Source organism: Sodiomyces alkalinus (genome assembly GCF_003711515.1).
Source record: "Sodiomyces alkalinus F11 unplaced genomic scaffold SODALscaffold_3, whole genome shotgun sequence".
Lineage (NCBI taxonomy): Eukaryota > Fungi > Ascomycota > Sordariomycetes > Glomerellales > Plectosphaerellaceae > Sodiomyces > Sodiomyces alkalinus.
In genome coordinates, this window is record NW_021167081.1 from 2539218 (window position 1) to 2557451 (window position 18234).

The window sequence follows — 18234 nt, forward strand, 5'->3', positions numbered from 1 at the left end:
ACTTTAAACCGTACGTACCTAGTACGGAGGACAGCTATTAGTGCTATAGCTTTAAGGAACGCCGTAGGCTATATAATGCCCGGCTTAGCCGTTAAATGCCTTTACGTGATTTAGGGATATAGATAGATTACTTTAAAACGTCCTCGAGCTAATCATGGGCTTTAAGTCCCGTAGCCGACTAGAGTAACTACTAAACAGGGGGGTCCTTAATATATATCTCTTCGTTAAGTAGGGTATTAGTGAATGCGTTAACGGCGTCAAGTTACCTAGTATTAAGATCGAAGTAGGCTATAATGCCCATTAGCGACGTGAAGGTTCTTTTAGCGAGGGTGGAGGCGTAGGCGTTAAGGTAGTTATTAGGTTATTAATCCCCTCGAACGTAAAGGCGTGCCTTAAACTTATCAACGTAGCCTATAGGATCGACCTTATATTTATAACCCTGTATAAAAGGTTTAATGGCCTTAGAACTGATTAAGATAGTCCTAAGCCGTGGACCTGCTAGTAGGACTATTCCCACCGTTTAAAGCTGCCTATTAACCTAAGCGTCCCGACTTCCTATAAGGCGGCCTTAATTCATTTCAATTTATACGGACTCTTTAGTATTTAAAACTAGTTTAGAGGTTCCTTAGGTATATCGCGGCGTAGTAGCGGCTTCTTCGGTATCTTAATCCAGTTATAGAAGGTATAAAAGGAAGGAGGGGTATAACGGTCGGTTAAACGCCTACTACGAGTAGGCCGGTCGGTAGCGGCCATCGAAATATTAGGAGGGCCGCTTCTTCTATTTATAGAAGCAGGTTAGTTAGCTATAGTAGTGGAAGAAGAGGTTTAAGGAAACTTGGCCATAGCAGGAGCCGTAGATACCGGATTAATAGCGGTGGTGGTAGTAGTTAGTTCCTCGTTAAGAACCGATTAGTCAGGGGATAATAATCCTATTTCAATGGTAGCGCCGGTTATAGCTGTATCGTTAGATTAATCTTCGGTATCGTTAGGCCGTTTAAAAATAGGCGGTAGATCCGTAGTTCTAGTTAGTAGTATAGGGGGGCCGTTTATGATTATTAGAGGAGGGGAAATCGATACCGTTAGAGGTATAATTATAGGTATAATTATAGAAACAGTTGTTAAAGCAGGTGCCGCCGGAGGCGTGGAAGGCATTATAGGGCTTATTTACCCTATTCTATATACCTCTTATGCCTCCGGATTAGGTTAATCTTTCTGCTATTATTATTCTTCTATAGATTCTGTAGTGGGTATTAAACCTGTAACTCTATCCACCCCCCTAGAATTTTTTTTTTTTTTTTTAAATTCATTTCGCGTATATAGCCCTAAAGCTATAGCGCGGCGCCTTTTGCCCTATAGGCTCGAGGCTAGAATAAACTATAGTAAGAAGTGGAGTAGTAATAAATAAAGGAAATCCTCCGTAATAGTCTGCCTAATATACCGAAAAACAGATAAAAACCTAAAACAGAAAACTAGACCGTAGGATCCGAGGTTTGCGCCCTATACTACTCCGCCGAGGCTATTTTAGTAGCTAAATGATAGGCCTCTAAGGCCTGTATACCTCTTTTAGTATCGAATAATAGCGGCAGGGATAGCGGTAGGCCTGCTAGGGCTTCCCGTAGGGCTTTTCGTTCGTTTTTATACAAAGGGTAAGAAAGGATAAGGTGGGCTATATCCTGTATAGGGGAGCCGGGATAGGAATAGTAGTTGGTAGCGCTGTTTCGGGCCCTTTTTTGGTGGGAATTTAGGTATCCGAAGCCGGTTTTTAACTGAATAAAAGCCGACTTTACCCACCTAGGGCCCTGTATCGATAGTGATAGTGGTTTTCGGGAAAAGCGGAGGTTATCTCGGACTAGGCGCCTATAAAAGGCGGCCTAAACGCACTGATTTACCCCTTTTCTCCGCCTCTTCCTCTTCGTTCTATAAAGCCTTCTAGTCTCGAAGTAGGGCCTCGTTAACCCGACGCTTTAAGTGACTAAGGGTAACTAAGCTAATAGAGTTAGCAGCTTTCTTAGGGTCTAACGCCTATTTAGCTGCCTTATCCGCTAGTTCGTTCCCTTCTATCCCTATATACGAAGGGCACCACTATATAAACACAGAAGTGCCCTATTATTTTAGCTATAGGATAAGGGTCTTAGCCTCTATAGCCCACTAAGAGGAGCGCTAAAGCTTCTAAATAGCCGCCTATAAATCGCTAAAAATATAGCACTCTAGGGGCCTAGGCGACTACTCTAGGGTAATTTGAAGGGCCTGAAGAATAGCGTATAATTCGGCGTCGGCGACCTCGGCAGAGTTCCCTAGGTTATAGCCTATAGCTTTATAGGGTCTACCAGTATTAGCTAACTGTATTATAGCAGCTATAGCCTGCGTAGGCCTTATAGGAGGCCTTATAGGGTGGCCTAGTGAGCCGTCAGTATAGAAAACGGAGGCCTACTCGCCTAAGGATTATGATATATCCCTAAGGGCTTCGAGGTGGGTTGTTTCTAGGTCTTAGGTGCCGGGTTCGGTGTTCTTCGCGGTTATAGGCTGTTCTTTTAAGGGAAAAAAGGGTCTAAGGTCTGCTATAGGTTCGGAGGCCTAAGGGGCCTCCCACCTAGCTATAGGGCCCTCTATTTCCCAGGACTACCCTACTAAAGTAGCTAATTCTAGGCCTAGCCTATAGAGCTATATGGTGGGCTATAGGTCTTATAGGCGGGCGAGGTCTTCCCCTAGCTCCCCTAGAAGCTAGCATCTTATAGAGTGGTTCGGTAAGAACTTTAAAGACCTAAAGGCATAAAGCCTATTAGATCTAGTTAACCGAATCGACGCTAGGGGCACTACTGCTTCTAGTTCTAGAGGCCGGAAGGGGGCCCCCCTAAAAGCCCCTAAAGCCCTGACTAGAGCGCCGTACTGTAGGCGTTCTAGGCGGTCGATTAGGTGCTTTTTAGGTGATTTAGGGTCGCACCATAGCTATAAGCCAAAGTCAGCTAGCGAGGCTATATAGGCTATATATAGCTGCCGTAGGGCCTTAAAAGAAGAGGCTCCTCTACGAGCTAGCTAGCCTGTGGAGTCTACTTAAGGCTCCTGTAGCTGAATTCAGGCGTTTCTCGACGTGGGGTTTAAAAGATAGCTTAGGGTTAAACCAGACCCCTAGCTACCTAATAGCACCTAGCCCAGGTTTAACTAGGTGCCCCCCTATAATAACCGGGGCGTCTTCGACAGAGCGTCTTCGGCGGAAGTGAATAAGCTCTATCTTATCCGGGTCAAAAAGAACGTGGTTATTATTAGCTGCTTCGAAAAGGGAGGCTACGGCTCTTTCTAGGATCTTAGAGTTTTTCGTAGCTGACGTAGGCGCTATAGATAGCAAAAAATCGTCTATATAGGATAACTAAAGACCTTTAAAATCCGGCCCCGCTATAACCTTCCTAATATAAATTAAGAATAGGATAGGGGAAACCGGGGAGCCTTATAGGACCCCTATATTTAGGGGGGTGGGCTGCTGAACCTAACCCTCGAAGGCTATTTGGATACGCCTGTTTTCTATAAAGGAGGCTACCTATTTAACTAGATTCAAGGGTAGTTAGAGCTCTTAAAGGATTCTTAGTAGCTAAGGGCGGGCGACGTGGTCGATGGCTCCTTTAATATCTAGAAAGAGCGTAGAAATTACGGCGTTTTACCTTGATTTACGCTGTTTTTCAATAGAGTGGAGGAGAAGAAGGGCCGTATCGATAGCGGATCGTTATTTTCTACCCCCTATCTAACTAGAGTATAGAAAGTCGTCGCGGGTATTAGCTAAAAAGCTTAGTCTAGTAGCTATAACCCTCTCGAGGACTTTACCTAAGCAGTTTAGAAGGGCTATAATCTATAAGACTTAGGATTAGAATAGTCCTTCTTCCCCGGCTTTAGTAGAACAACCCCTAGGGCCTCTTTCCAGTAGGTAGGGTGGTAGCCTGCTGAGAATAAAGCTAAGTAGGCCTTTAAGAAGGTCCCGGGAATAGCCTTATAGGCCTATTAGATCGGCTGTAAGCTTATCCTATTAGGCCCTAGGGCTTTCCCCTTAGCAGCTCTAAAGATAGCGCGTTATAGTTCGGCAGCCTATAGGCTAGGCTACTCCCACGGTCTTCTAAGGCCCTTACTGCGTAATCTAGTTAGGCTCTAGGGGCCGTTAGAAGGGTTAGAGGGGCCTAGGTCCCCCGAAGGGCCTATAAATACAGGGGCTTTAGGGGCGTCGGTGGCGGAAGGAAGAGGAAAAGGAAAAAGGGTCTAAATAAGGGCGTTGCATTTTTCATCGAAGGCGTAGGCTTTCTGCTTTGTAGGCGTTTAAATCGGTGGGATTTTAGCGTTTAGGCCGCTCTTTATATAGTTATAGGCCTTAAAAATCTTAGGGCCTTAAGCGTTAGCTAGGAAGGCCTCCTAATAGTTCTTTTTTACTATTTTTACTGCCCTATAATAAGCGTTTCGAGCCTCTTTCTAGGTGGTTTCTAGAGCCGCTAGCCGGGTAGCCGAGGCCCCCTTTTTAGCTTTAGCTTTTCTAAAAGCCCTAAAAGCCCTATTAGCTAATTTTCGCAGGGCTTTTAGCTCTAGGGTCCACCACGGTTTCGAACGCTCTACTACCCTTAGCTTAGGCATAGAGGCCTTAAGAGCTAGGGAGATAGTATCCGTTAGGTGGCGGCCTATAGAGTCCTAATCCGAGGCGTCGATAGCCTACTATAGCTGCTAGTCGAGGCTAGGCTTTAGGCTCTTTAGAGTGCTAGTAAACAGACTCTAGTCCGCTAGCCTATAATTATAGGCCGGTGGAAAGGATCTATTTATAGGACTTTTACAGCCTAGAATAAAGGCTGAAATCAGGATAGCGCGGTGTAAGGAGGGAGTATTTTCGATATATTCCCACTTACAAAAGCGGAGATAATTAAAGCCGGGCGTGTAAAATACTAGGTCTATAACCGACTCTTAACGAAGATTAGACCTAAAAAAGGTCCCCCCGTTTAGGTTAACTTCTTTAGCATCCACTAAACAGGTGGCTTTAAGGCTATTTAACTAGTCTACTAAGGCCTAGGCCTTAATAGAAGCCTGATTCGTAGCAGCCCCGTTCTACTACTAGTGGTTCCTATTAAAGTCCCCTATAATAAGGGTCGGCTTAGGGATCCAAAGGCCCTATAGCACGCGATCTTTGGTCCAGGGTCGGCTTTTAGAGCCTAAAAAAGAAGGAAAAGAAGGGGAAGAAGAAGTCGAAGAGGTAGAGAGGGTAGGGCTAAGGGGCCTTAAAGGCCCTCTGCTTGTTATTTCGGGATCCTGCTCTGTCTAATTATAAACGTTTAGGATATAGAAGGTCTGCGGATAATAGACCTCTATAAGCTACGCGTCTATATTATCTAGAAGGTCTTCGCGGTGTGAAAAGTCGATACCCGAGCCCTTTCTTATATACGTAAGGACCCTAGGTTTAATAGGAAAAAACTAGGTTTTCCGAGACGTCGGCGTGATAGTATAGAAGGCTAGGTGGTTTCGAATATACCACCCTTCTGGTTTTAGGATGTAGGAAGGCTCTTAGATACGGACTATATTAGCCGAAGCCTCTAAAGCCTATTCTAGGATAGCTTCCTACGCCCGACTCTGTTTATCGATGTTATACTGAATAAACCGGATTTCTTTCGAACCAAAAGACCTTTTATTTATAGGATTTAGAGTTTAATAGCTCGAAAGACCTCGTAGTTTTTACTATAAGGGGGGTATACCCCCTCGTAGTTATAGCACTTATAGGTCCTATATTCGCAGTCGTTGTATTCCTTGCACTCATTATAGTAGTGGTCTTCGTCGCTATAGCCCTCCGTAGCGCAGATAGAGCATGCAGTTAGGCTCTTATACGTCCCTCGGGTATACCCAAATTTCCAGCAGTTAGAGCACTAGGTCCTAGGGGTTATATGCCTATATTTATAGATCTTTAGCCGCTGGCCGGCTATATAGAGCCCCTGTTTTAAGTAGTATTTCTGCTCTTTAGTAGTTAGCACTAAAACGATAACAGTGCCGTGAAGCCCGTGCAGGGTTCCTAGCCACCGAGGCTTTCCTACCACCCTAATAGCGTTAAAGGTGCCGATTTTAGTAACTAGGTCCTTTAAACCTAGGCCCGTCGAAGGCTGCGGTTCAAGGCTTCTAGCGGTGTATCGGAAGGGTCGGCAGGGTCAGATAATAGCTTTTCCCCCCCTCCGAAGGCCCTAGTAGGCACCTACTTAATAATAAGCTTAAACTAGTCGCCTATGGGTTAGGGGGGCTGAAGAGGCAGGTTTAGCTCCTTAAACCAGTGATTCTGAGAGTCTAGGAGCTACTAAACGCTGTATTTCGGGCCCGGGGTTAAAATAAGGTTCCCATTAGTTAATAGGCTAATAGCCGTAATAGTAGGGATTTTTAGGGCCTTACTTAGCCTATTCCGGAGCTTAAGAGGATTAAAGTTCTCCCGGGGGATTATTTCCCCTGCTATAGGCTATAAAATAACCTTAGGGACCTTTTTAGGGTCCGTAGGGAGGGGGGCCGGGGGGGTTAAAGGTGCTAAGGCCTTTAAGGGGGCCTAGGGTGCTATAAAGCCAGTTTTTCCCTTTATAGCCTCGCTATAAAGGGGTTTAGGTTACTATATCAGCCTACGAACTGCTTAGGCTAGTTCGTCGACCTTCTGCTTAAGTGTAGGGGGCTGGGAGCCTTATAGGGTTCCGTCGATAGCAGATTTAAGCCCTATAGATAGGGCTTTAATCTGGGGGACAGGGTCGAGGTCGTAGGCCTGTTAGAGTAGCTGAAAAGCCTGTTCGAGAAGCCCCCTAGCCTGGGCCTTACTAGCCGAACTAGTCGACTTCTAGAGTGTAGTAGAAGGGTTTCTAGCAGTTCTAGGGGCCTTTTTAGCCCATTTAGAGCCTATAAGGCCCTGTTTTTCAGCAGGGGGGGGCCTAGAGGGCGTTTCGAAGAGGCCTTCGGCCTTAGAGTCGGAGGGGGGCTCGGTTCGGGTCCTAGAAAACCTTCTAGGGATTAGGGTCGAAGGGCTAAGCTGCCTTTTCGAATTAAGGGGCGTAATAAAGGTAGAAGTCCCTATATTTACAGGGCTTTCAGGGGTTTCCCCTTTTTCTACCTCCCCTAAGCCCTCTATAATTATAGGGGGCTTAGGGTTAGTTCCGGGGGCGTTATAGTGGGCTAGGGCGTTATTATAGCTAGTACTGTAGCTGTTGTTATGGCTAGGTCTTTTGTGGGGTGCTGGGGTCGCGAGGCGTTCGTGGTTACGGCTCTGCGCGGCTGCTTTATCAGCGGCGCACGGGCTATATCAGATTTTTCCCCCGCACGTAGGGCACCCGTAGGTGCGTTTCCAGGCGTTTTGGCACTTATTTTACGCCCCAAATAGCGCCTGCGCGATACAGGGCTATAGATAGGCGTATAGAGCTTGAAAAGAGCTATCGATTGATATAGCTTTTAAGTGGTTTAGAGCATTTGCGCGCAAAACGTAGGTCCCCCCATGTGAGTTATAAGAAGGATAAACCCCCCTAGAAGTATCGGTAGTAGTAGTGGTAGCCTCCGCTATAGCCTCTCTTATAGTATTCTGCTTTAGTAGTGGTTAAAACAGAAGATCGATAACGTTAATAGCTATAGCGAGAGGATCATAAAGTTAATAATCCACTGGTAGATTTAATTACTCGAAGACCTCTTCGGTAACCGGCGGCTCTATATCGCAATCTTTATATAACAGTTTTTCGTTAAAGGTAACGTCTCTTGTACGTAGAATCCTCTCTAATTTTAGCACCTAAATCCGGTATATATTAGTGCTTTTATAACCGATTAAATAGCCGATATATACTCTTTCGGCTAACTTAACGTTAAGGTTATAACCTCGTTAATAGTCGGCGGTTAGTAGATATACCCTATAACTAGACCTCTTTCAGTGGCTAACGATAGACTTTGTTACGATCTTTTTCAGGCCTTATTTATTAATCTAATCCTCTATCTACCCTTAAGGGGTTTGCTACTAGAGGTCTGTCTAAGGGATAAGGTTATACAGATATACTATAGCAGCCACTAGGTCTAGCTATATATCCTATTAGATGTCTAAGGCCGTTAGGAGGGTTCTCCCAATAATAAAAATAACGCCGCCGTGGCATTCTGCCTTTAGATTCTATACTGCTATATATAGCGATAACCTCTTAAGTAAAATCCTTGTCTTGTCGGCCTATTTATCGAAGCCTTTCTAAAGGGATGTTTCCCTATCTAGGCGGATTACTGTAATTATATAGTAGTACTGCCTTTAAAGGAACAACCTCAAATTCATTAACATAGGTAAGGCTAATTTATAGTCACGCAGGAACCTTATAATAGCTTAACGGGTGCAGGGATCGTACCGAAGTATTATATAACCTGTATACTATTATGGGCCTTGTTAAGACTAAAGAGATTAACGTTTACGGTATACTACGGTATCGTTATTTAGTAGTTAGGAAACCTTCTCGAGATAACCTTCTTTGCCTTACTAAGGGTATAGGACCTATAATTCGCTATAAAAGGACCTTTTCCTTTAATAACGCCTCTAATAACGGTATCTTCTATTGTATTAAGGGTAGTAGCGCCGGTATGCCCTAGGCTCTTATGCTATAAACGAGCGTTAGCCACGCTTATAGTAGGCGTTATACAGCTATTAAAGAAGGTACTTAGTAGGTACTATTAACGATCCGTTACAATAAGAGCGTATTAATCGTGAACGTTATTTAGAGGTAGGGCTAATAAGCCCTCTCTAACTTTCAGCACTTCAAGGCCGGAATCAAAAATCATACCCTATTCCTTTAATCTTCTAGTCGCGATTAAGGTTATTAGGTAGTCTTATATAAAAGTAACGCGATTTAGTACTAAATCGAAGGGATTACTATATTTATCGTCCACTTCTAATTATGTCCTGGTATAACTCTTAACTAGCTTTGTTTCTCTACTCCCTGTTTAGAAACGACACTCTTCTATAACAGGTTGGAAGTTTTATAGTAAATAGTATTAGTTAGTGTTATACCTTAAGGTATCGGAGTTAATTGGTAGCTAATAAAAGAGGTTATTACTAACAGTTACGTTATTTATCTATAAGAGGGAATATATCCTACAGAAATCCTTATCGGAATCCTCGTCCTAGCTATCGATACACTTAGATACCTCCTACAACGATATTTTTACCTACAACTCTAATAGTTCTTTTTATCATCCGTTTTCAGGCTTTTAGCGTCCTTTTTAATATTCTCCCGGAATCTCTTTTAACGTTCGTTATCCTAAGTCTCAATAATACGGTCGACGCATTCTAAGATCTCTTGTACAGGTATATATCCCTTTTTCCTATATACCTCGTGAAGGTTTAGGCACTTCTATAAGGGCTTATAATTATATTTACTTCTTTTCTTATTACGGTAGTCGTATAACCACTCCTTCTTTTATTTATAAGATAGTTAGTTATCTTATTATCCCGATTATACCGGCTTATTCTTACCTTCTTTATCGTTACCTAAGAAGCTTACTATATAAAAGGATAATACGGTATCCTTCTTATCGAGTTAGTACGGGTAGCGGTATTAAAGCCACGTCGTATACTCCTTCACGATAGATTAAATTAAGGGTAGGTCCTTCTTTTCTAACCGTAGGAGTTCTATAAACCGTCCTTCTAATTACTCTAGTACTACGCTGCCGATAGCGTTAAAGAAGCTATTAATATAATTATCCTTAATATCGTAGGATCGAATTTTATACGTCTCGGCGTCGCGGTATAGCTTAAAAAAGTCTTCTAGCTAGCGCTTATAGTGTATACGCCTAACGTTTTAGAGGTATCCGTCCTAGCGTCTTTTAATTAACAACTTCTAGGCGGCGTTTATGGGCTTAAGGTGCGTTTTAAGGGCCTTTAATATGTTACTCACTTCTTTATAGCCGGCGTACTAATCCTTTAAAGCAGGGCTAACCGTCTTCGCGATGTAGTTATAGAGTGCTTAGATCCCCCCTTTTCTAGCCTTATACTAGTCCTCTTTTACCTGCTAGATCTTAAACTATATATCCTAATTACCTTTTCCTTTAATAAAGGCTAAAGGTATTTATAGATCTATTCGAATACGGCGCTTCGGCCGTTTAGCTTCTTTAAGATTAGAATTCATAAGGTTAGCGACATCGTACGAGTATGCGATAGTTATTATAACTTTAATCCAAGGCCTTTAGTCTTTCGGAGTAGTAAGCATTACGAGGCCTATAATAGGCATTACTACCGTGGAAGCTATTATTATGCTAATAAAAAGCAGTGGAATAGGGTGAATGGAAAGGTTACTTGACTATACTAAACGCTTAAAAACAATAGTGTGATTAAAACCATAAACCGATTAAATAAAACTAAAGCAGGCGGACGTTACTAATAATACTAAACGACCCGCTATAGACTTGGGGCTCATTTGAGAGCCTAGAAGCTATAGGATCGATCGGAATAGCTTTATTTATTAGAACCCCGGGCTTATAACTATCAAAATATAAATAAGGTACGCGGAATTATATATATATTTATCTAAGTGAAGTTTGTAATACTTTATAGAGATATCTAACTATAAGGAAAAAGCAGGCGAAATACGGGTGGATATATAGAACCGAGGTACTCCACACGTCTAATATAATATAGTTTGTCACACCTCGATAAGGTGGCTGTGGGCATCTGATAAGAGGTTATATGTAAACTGATATTAAACTCGGTGGCTGGGCTAAGGGTAGATATGGGGCGTGGCTGATAAAAAGGTTAAGCTAAGGGTAGGTACGGGGCTTTACGCCTTTAATTAATTAGTCGAACTATTTCGCGATCGCGTAAAATACCTTAAGGTACTATAAGGAGTATTTCTACTAAGGGTTAATATATTATTATGAAGTCTTCTACCTAGTATAAGAGTAGTTACCTGATATATTTAGTTACGTAACCTTAATAAATAGCCCTATAATAACCGTTACCTACTTATTATAAGGGTAGTTACCTAAGATATATAGTTATATAACCTTAATAAATAGCCCTATAAAACCGTTACCTACCTATATATATATTATAAGGGTAATTACCTAAGATACTTAGTTATATAACCTTAATATATAGCCCTATAGTAACCCGTACCTATGTATTATAAGGGTGGTTACCTAAGATATCTAGTTATAGAACCGTAGTACATAGCCCTATAGCAGCCCTTAGCTTAACTTTTCGCCCAACTCGGACCCACACCTACCCTTAGCTTAGCCTCCGAGTTCAACATCAGTTTACCTACAATCACTCTAACAGAAGTACAGAGCAGATATATAGAGGCAACCTAGTATAAGGGTTAAACTGGTAATATCTCTTATAATAAGCTAGAGTATCTAGTGCTACAGCGAAGTGGAATAGCTATATAGTACGTGTCACGTGACTCTAGTAAGTGTCATATAACCCTAGTAGCTAGCCATTATAGTATAGCTCTGTTATATTACCCCCGTTAAACGTAAGATAACGACCTCGTTATCCAATCTTCGCTATCTATATAGTCTCTATTGTGTTAACGTAATCTTATCCTTACTTAGTGGAGTTATCGCGTTATCCCTCGTATTAAACCCGCTACTCGCCGATTTATCCTCCCTTAGACGAGGTATTCTGCTACGCTTCGAAGAATTCGTCGCGAATTTATTTAACTTCGCGCTAGAGTGCCCGTATATATTAGCGAATTCTTCGGCCCTATTAATACAGACCTATTATAGCGGCTACAGTAATATAGAAGTTCCGGGTTATCTATCGGTTAACTTCGCGTGTTCCGTCGTTATATTTATTAATCCGTCGTATTTCCTCGGTATAACTATCTTTAACAGCGTTAAAGATATTATTCACCGTGTTAGATAGGGTATTAAGGCGTTCGAATATATCGTGGTATTAATTGGCGGATATAGTGAGTGCTTATAGGTGTTAGGTAGTGGTATATGAATTAGTGTTCTGACTATTATTTATCTAGTCTATTTCTATTATATATTATTTAATAGTGTTACTTTGCTTAGCGATATTACCCTTATCCTGCGTGTTTTATACGTTAATATCGGTCTAGGGTATTATATAATATAGTAAAGAGATAACTAGCTGGCCGAATACCTAATTAGGCATGGATATAGCTATCTAATGGGCTTAGTTAGTATTAGATTTACCTTATATAATCGGGTGCCGGATATCCTTCTTAAGCTATTAGGGTAAACGGGTAATAATATGACCGAGGACTCTAATATAGTTAGGGTGCTAGCGGAGACACGTAGAGATATCTAAACCTCGGGGAATACTATTAATTACTGCCTATACGAAGTCTCCCTTAATAGGCTCTCTGCCTTAGGTTATTTCGTGTTAGACCCTTATAATACCGGGTATATTCCCTACCGAAAATTTATTCTTTTTCGGACGGGTAAGTTTAATACCGTGACGCTTAAGGTCGGGTAGAGGTGTGTTATAGATAGCGTGACGGTCCTGATTAATATAGTCGTAGACTTATTCAATATATACCTAAATAAGTTTATCCCGCTCCTTATACTAGTTAGTATAATCGCCGAAGTATCGAGTAAGCTTAGCTTTAGCTTTAGTAATATCTTCCGCGTAGTTAGCGAATACTATCTTAGTCGTACCTTAGAGTGGTTCGGGCTTAGTACGAGGGCGATATTAAGTCGGGTGGCTAGTCGTAGTGTTATTAGTGTAGTTAAGTTATATTTTGGCGTTTACCGTCTTAGTCACGGTATCGGCTTAATCTTCGGTACCTATAATAGCTAAATTAAATCCGCTTATCTTATCGCTTATAGAACTACTTAATCGATTATATTATATAGTTTACCTTGAGTATAGAATTAGTCTAGAATAAGTAACCGAGTAATAGGAATAGTATAATCCCCGCTAGAATAGTTAAAACTATTAGTGGGTGGGAAAAGAAGAGAAGATAGAGAGGAAAAGAGAGGAAGAGAAAAAGCAGAAAATATTTAATAGGTGAAAAGATATTAGTAAGGTATAGATAGTAGGTTAGAATTAGGAAGTAATAACCCTAGGTAGGCGTGATAGGTCTTAGCTACGGTAACTATATCCGCTAGGTATCAGCGTGTTACTATATCGTACTAGGATTTTCTAATAAATTAGTGTTATTTATCTAGTAACTCCGCTATAATAGGTTATCATTAAACCGTGATATAGGGCACCTATTAGTTATATACTAGTAAAAGGCCTCGGAAACGCGCGAGGTAATTAATACACTAGGATAGCGTAGGACTATACGCACGGATAGTCCTCGCACGCCAGGCATTATACGTATATATAATACCCGCCGGCCGGAACCTAAACGTATATTTAGGGCCCGGTCCGGGTTCCCTAAACGCACGTATAGAACTCGGAGGTTAAGAATAAACCGGGCGTTTAGAGAAACAGATAGTCCGGGCCTCGCCGAGAATATATTCCCGGCGAGCCCGCCTTTAGATTAGTAGGAGGTATCTTTATTATACCCTATTTTCTCTACCTAAAGGTCGCTATTCTAAACCCTAGAAGCCCTAGGTCTGATAGTACTGGCTAGCTAGAGATATATCTAGATAGAGTATATTAAATAGTAGTAACTAAGCTTTTAAGCGAGGTTTATATACCGCTACTCGACGCGAAGCGATGTATCTTACGATTATATAAACACGTAGTATACTAATAGAATTATACGACCGCCGGCGCGCCGGGCGAAGACGCCTCTCCTTCGCTAGACTAAGGCGTGGAGTATATAAGAACCACGGCCTACTATTCGTATGTAGGTTCGGCGACTATACTAACTCTACTATATAAAAAAACCGCCGTAAAACCTAAAGCTCCGTTATTATAACCGATATACACCTCCTTAACGACTATCCTTATCCGCGAAGCGCTAAAAGTGCGAAAAGTCTTATTAAGTTCTTAGATAATTTCCCGGACCTTATTACTAATCTCCTTACACCCGAAGATATAGCTCTGCTTAATATAACTAAAAGGGCTATATACGCCTTAAGGATAGCCGGCGCGAGTAGCCTAACCTTAAAAGGAAGAATCTTATAATCGGAGTCTATATCTAACGTATCCTACCTAAAGAAATAAATCCGAAGACCGGATACCTTTATAGACGCCTTCGAAAAATAACTTAATAGAGAGCCTACTTATAAGGAGATCCTAGCGGGTATAGGAGAACCCTATAATATTAAGGGGAAATAACCTATTCGATTATTTACTATTAGTCCCGCTCCTTATATGGGCGAGCTAGATCCTAAGGCTAACCTAATTAACCGTATTAGTGGGAGCCTTACTAGTACTAGCCTTATTAATACTAGCCTCATTAGTAGTAGCTCCGTTAATACTAGCTTTACTCTATCTAGCTCCGCCTAGCTTATTATAATACGCTTAGGATATAAGAGCTAGGTAGTCGGCGTCGCCTTAAGATTACGAGAGAGCTAAGGGAACTATTATTTACTATAACGAAACCTATTATACTCTTAATCCGTCCTACTATAAAGATAGCGGATCAAGAACCTATAATTAAGGAGGAGGAACTAATATACTCCTTAAATACATCCTTCTTATACTAATCGCCTATATCCTATATATCTCTCGCTAAGACTATTACCTACTATTTAATTACTATAGAATGCTAAATATCCGACGCCCTTAGCCGCGCCTTTTCGGCTAATTACCCGATCGACTCTAAGGGTATAGTATTTAGCGCGGCCGCGCCCGGACTTAGCCGGTAGAATATCCGCTAAAGCACCGGACTACCGGATAAAATACCTCCCCCTCCTCCAACGCTTATTTAGCCGTCCTCTATAGGCGGAGACTAAATATATATATACTAATCGGACCTATTAGTTATTGTCGGCGAACTCTAGCGCGGATTATAGTCGTAATAACCCTAGGTTTATTTTAAGGCGGATAACCTTAGATACTTTAACCCGCCGGAATACTTTACCGCTATCTAGGATATCTATATAGAAGGTATTAAGCTAGTTTTCCTTAATATATTCCGCTTTATAGACGCTATAAAGTAGTATACCGGGATAAGCCCCGGGTATAATAAAGCCCTTACCCGCGGTATCTCCCGCTACCTATTAGGTAAAGCCTTTAAATAGTTAATAATTATAGACCCTAGACTCCGCGAATAGTATAATAAGAACATTACCGTAAAGAATTAGAAGAATAGTTTAGAGAGCAGGTTCTAGCTCCCCCGCGAAAAAGCTAAGTACCGATTATATAGGGAAAAGTATACCCTAGAAGATATTATAAACCGCCGTAATATCCGTGTCTTCGCTAATAGGGTTACCCGACTCGTGAAGGCTACCGATAAACCCTAGGGAAAGCTTCTATCGATTATTTAGGATAAGCTTAACGTTAATCTAGTCGTGACTATAGTCTAATTAGGACCCGAGGTAAACTTAGCCGACTTCCTAAATTCCCTAGTAAACCTAATACTAGGATAGTACCGGAATTATACCTAAGGAGTTTAGAAGTATTATATTAGCCGATAGCCTCACTAAACCGGACCACGGAACGTATAGCGCTCCGCCCCTTATTATAGTGGTTTAGTAACCCGCGCCGCGGTATTATAACTAACGCTTTAATCTAACGCCTAAGCGCCGCTATACGCCGTAGCCTAACCGCTATTCCCTTAATCCTAGCTAGCTTTATCGCTAAAGCGAGAATCACGCGTTACCTATGCTAAACGCTAACCGTTATACTAATAATATGGGTTAACGACTCTTAACTAATAACGCTAATAAATAGTCTAATCGCTAATACGGAGACTATCGCTATGATTATTCTTAAGACTAAGTCTATGCCTCCGCTAAAAAAGCCGCTAAGCCCGTGTCTAGAGATAAAGCCGATATAGAACCCGAGTACTATTATACTAAGGGGAACTCTAGGGGTTTTATAGACTCCGAGAATAATAATAACACGGGTAGCAAATAAAGTAAGTAACTATATTAAGTCGCTAATAGACCCGGATTCGTGCCTAAGTACGTTAATCTTTACTAGGTATACCGGAAGTGGAGTAAATACTATTAACCTATAAGATTAAATCTAGAGAGTATCCGATATAAGAAGACTTACTCTTAGCCGTACCGATTAGTAAACTAAAGCGGATAGGACTCGCCGCTAATTAACGATACCGTCTAGGAAATCGGGGATCCTTCTAATAGTCCTTATAGGTATCCGTACGCCCGGATCTAAGACCGTGGTTCCCTTATAGGCGTACTATTCGATATTTATATCGACTTAGGAGCCTCCCGCTATATAGTAAGCTAATAGCTCTTTAGTCGATTTCCCGATAAGTATATCGATTCTACTAAGCGCGCCGTGTTATAAGGTATAGGATTAATAAAGACCCTACAGTAGATTTCCTTTACCGTGCTAGTTTAAGGTATAGTAGGTAATACAACGAAGATTAGCCGCCTATATATCGGGGCTTAGGTTATACCTAAGCTCGACGCTAGTTTTCTCCTAGGATAGGAATTAATTATCCTAATAGTCTAAATATCCTTAATACGTAGGAAGCTATTTACATTAGCGCCTACTAAGACCTAATAGTCCCTATAAGGGTATTTATTAAATATTCCTTAATCTAGCGGAAACTTAAGGCCGCTAAACGCTTAATTATTCCGCTATAAGCGTATAGGTTTATACCGATTAATAAACCCGCTATTAGCCTTAACTACTTAGAGTTTTTCCCGGATATCAAAGGCTCCCCGAACTATATCCTTAATAACTAAGCTATAATACCTATATTTAACGCCGATAACCGACTATTAGTCGTCGTACAAGGTATTAATCTAGGCTATATAAAGCTATTCTACGCGGATAGCTATTAGTATACTAACCACGATAACGCTTAAGATATCTTGCTTAAGCGTATAGAGGAGGAACCGCCTACTAAGGGCGAAGGGGATATCTTCCGTGGGTATATTACGCCTAAAAGTAAGCTAGGTATCGCTAAAAGCCTAGATACCCTTACGGAGACTACTAAAAAAGGAGTAACGATTTACCGATATAGCGACCGCTTTATAGACCGGTTTAGTAGGATTATCGAGAAGTATGCGAAGGTTTAGACCGACTAAGGCGTTATCGATATACCTCTCGAAGAATATATAAAGGTCCTTTTAGTTAACGGATAGTATAATTAGAAGATTACCTAGAAGCTATACCCCCTTAGTCGCGATGACTAAAAGTTTTTAGATAAGACCCTCGACGAACTCTATAAGTAAAGACAAATACAGTAGCCAATATAGCTTATACTATTTAAAGCCCTAGTATTTATTATATAGCGAGCCGTGAACGGGAAATATAAGGGCCCGATAGTAGTTAACCTCTATACCCTAAATAAAGTTATTATTCCTAACGCGTACCCGATACCGTTATAAGACGAGGTAATCCGCCGCCTCCGGGGGAAAAGGTTTATCTTTATTATCGACGCCCGAGCCTTCTTCTACTAATTCCTAGTATATAGGCTATACCGTAAAAGGTTTACTATTATCTTATATCGGGGATGGAAATATTTAAAGGTCACGCTTATAGACTTCCGTAATTCCCTAGCTTACGTCTAGTACTATATAGGTAAGCTACTCTGACTATATAAGAAGTTCGCCGCTACTTTTATTAACGATATCGTTATAGCCTTAAACACTAAGGAGCAATACGCCTAGCACCTAAAGACTATACTATCGCTATTTAGCCGGAAGCGGATCTTTATCTCCCCGGGTAAATCTTTTATCGGTTACCTATTAGTATTACTTTTAGGATTTAAGGTCGATACTTTAGGCCTCTCTAATATAAAGGAACGCACCGATACCCTATACAGGATCCGTCCGCTATTATCGCTCTAATTACTCGAGTAATAAATTAGTATAACCGGGTAAATCGCCTCCCTCTAATAACGTAAGACTACCCTACTCGCGGAGCCTTATTGGCTTAGAAAGGACTACGGCTAAGTATATAAGGCCTATACTAAATAAACGGTATTCGAGCTTACGGTTAAAGAAATAGTGTTATTTAAGGATATTACGGACGCACTTACCTCGGATATCTGCCTTTTCTACTATAACCTAGGGAAAATTCTCTTTATCCAGCTAAATGCCTTGAAAGAGCACGGGTTCTCTGCTATACTATTCTAGCTTATCGATAAGACTAAATAGCTCGCTAAAGGCATTATTAGTAAGACCCTTATTCGTCTAGTACTCTATATTAGTAAAGGTCTTAATATAGCCGAGTCGAAG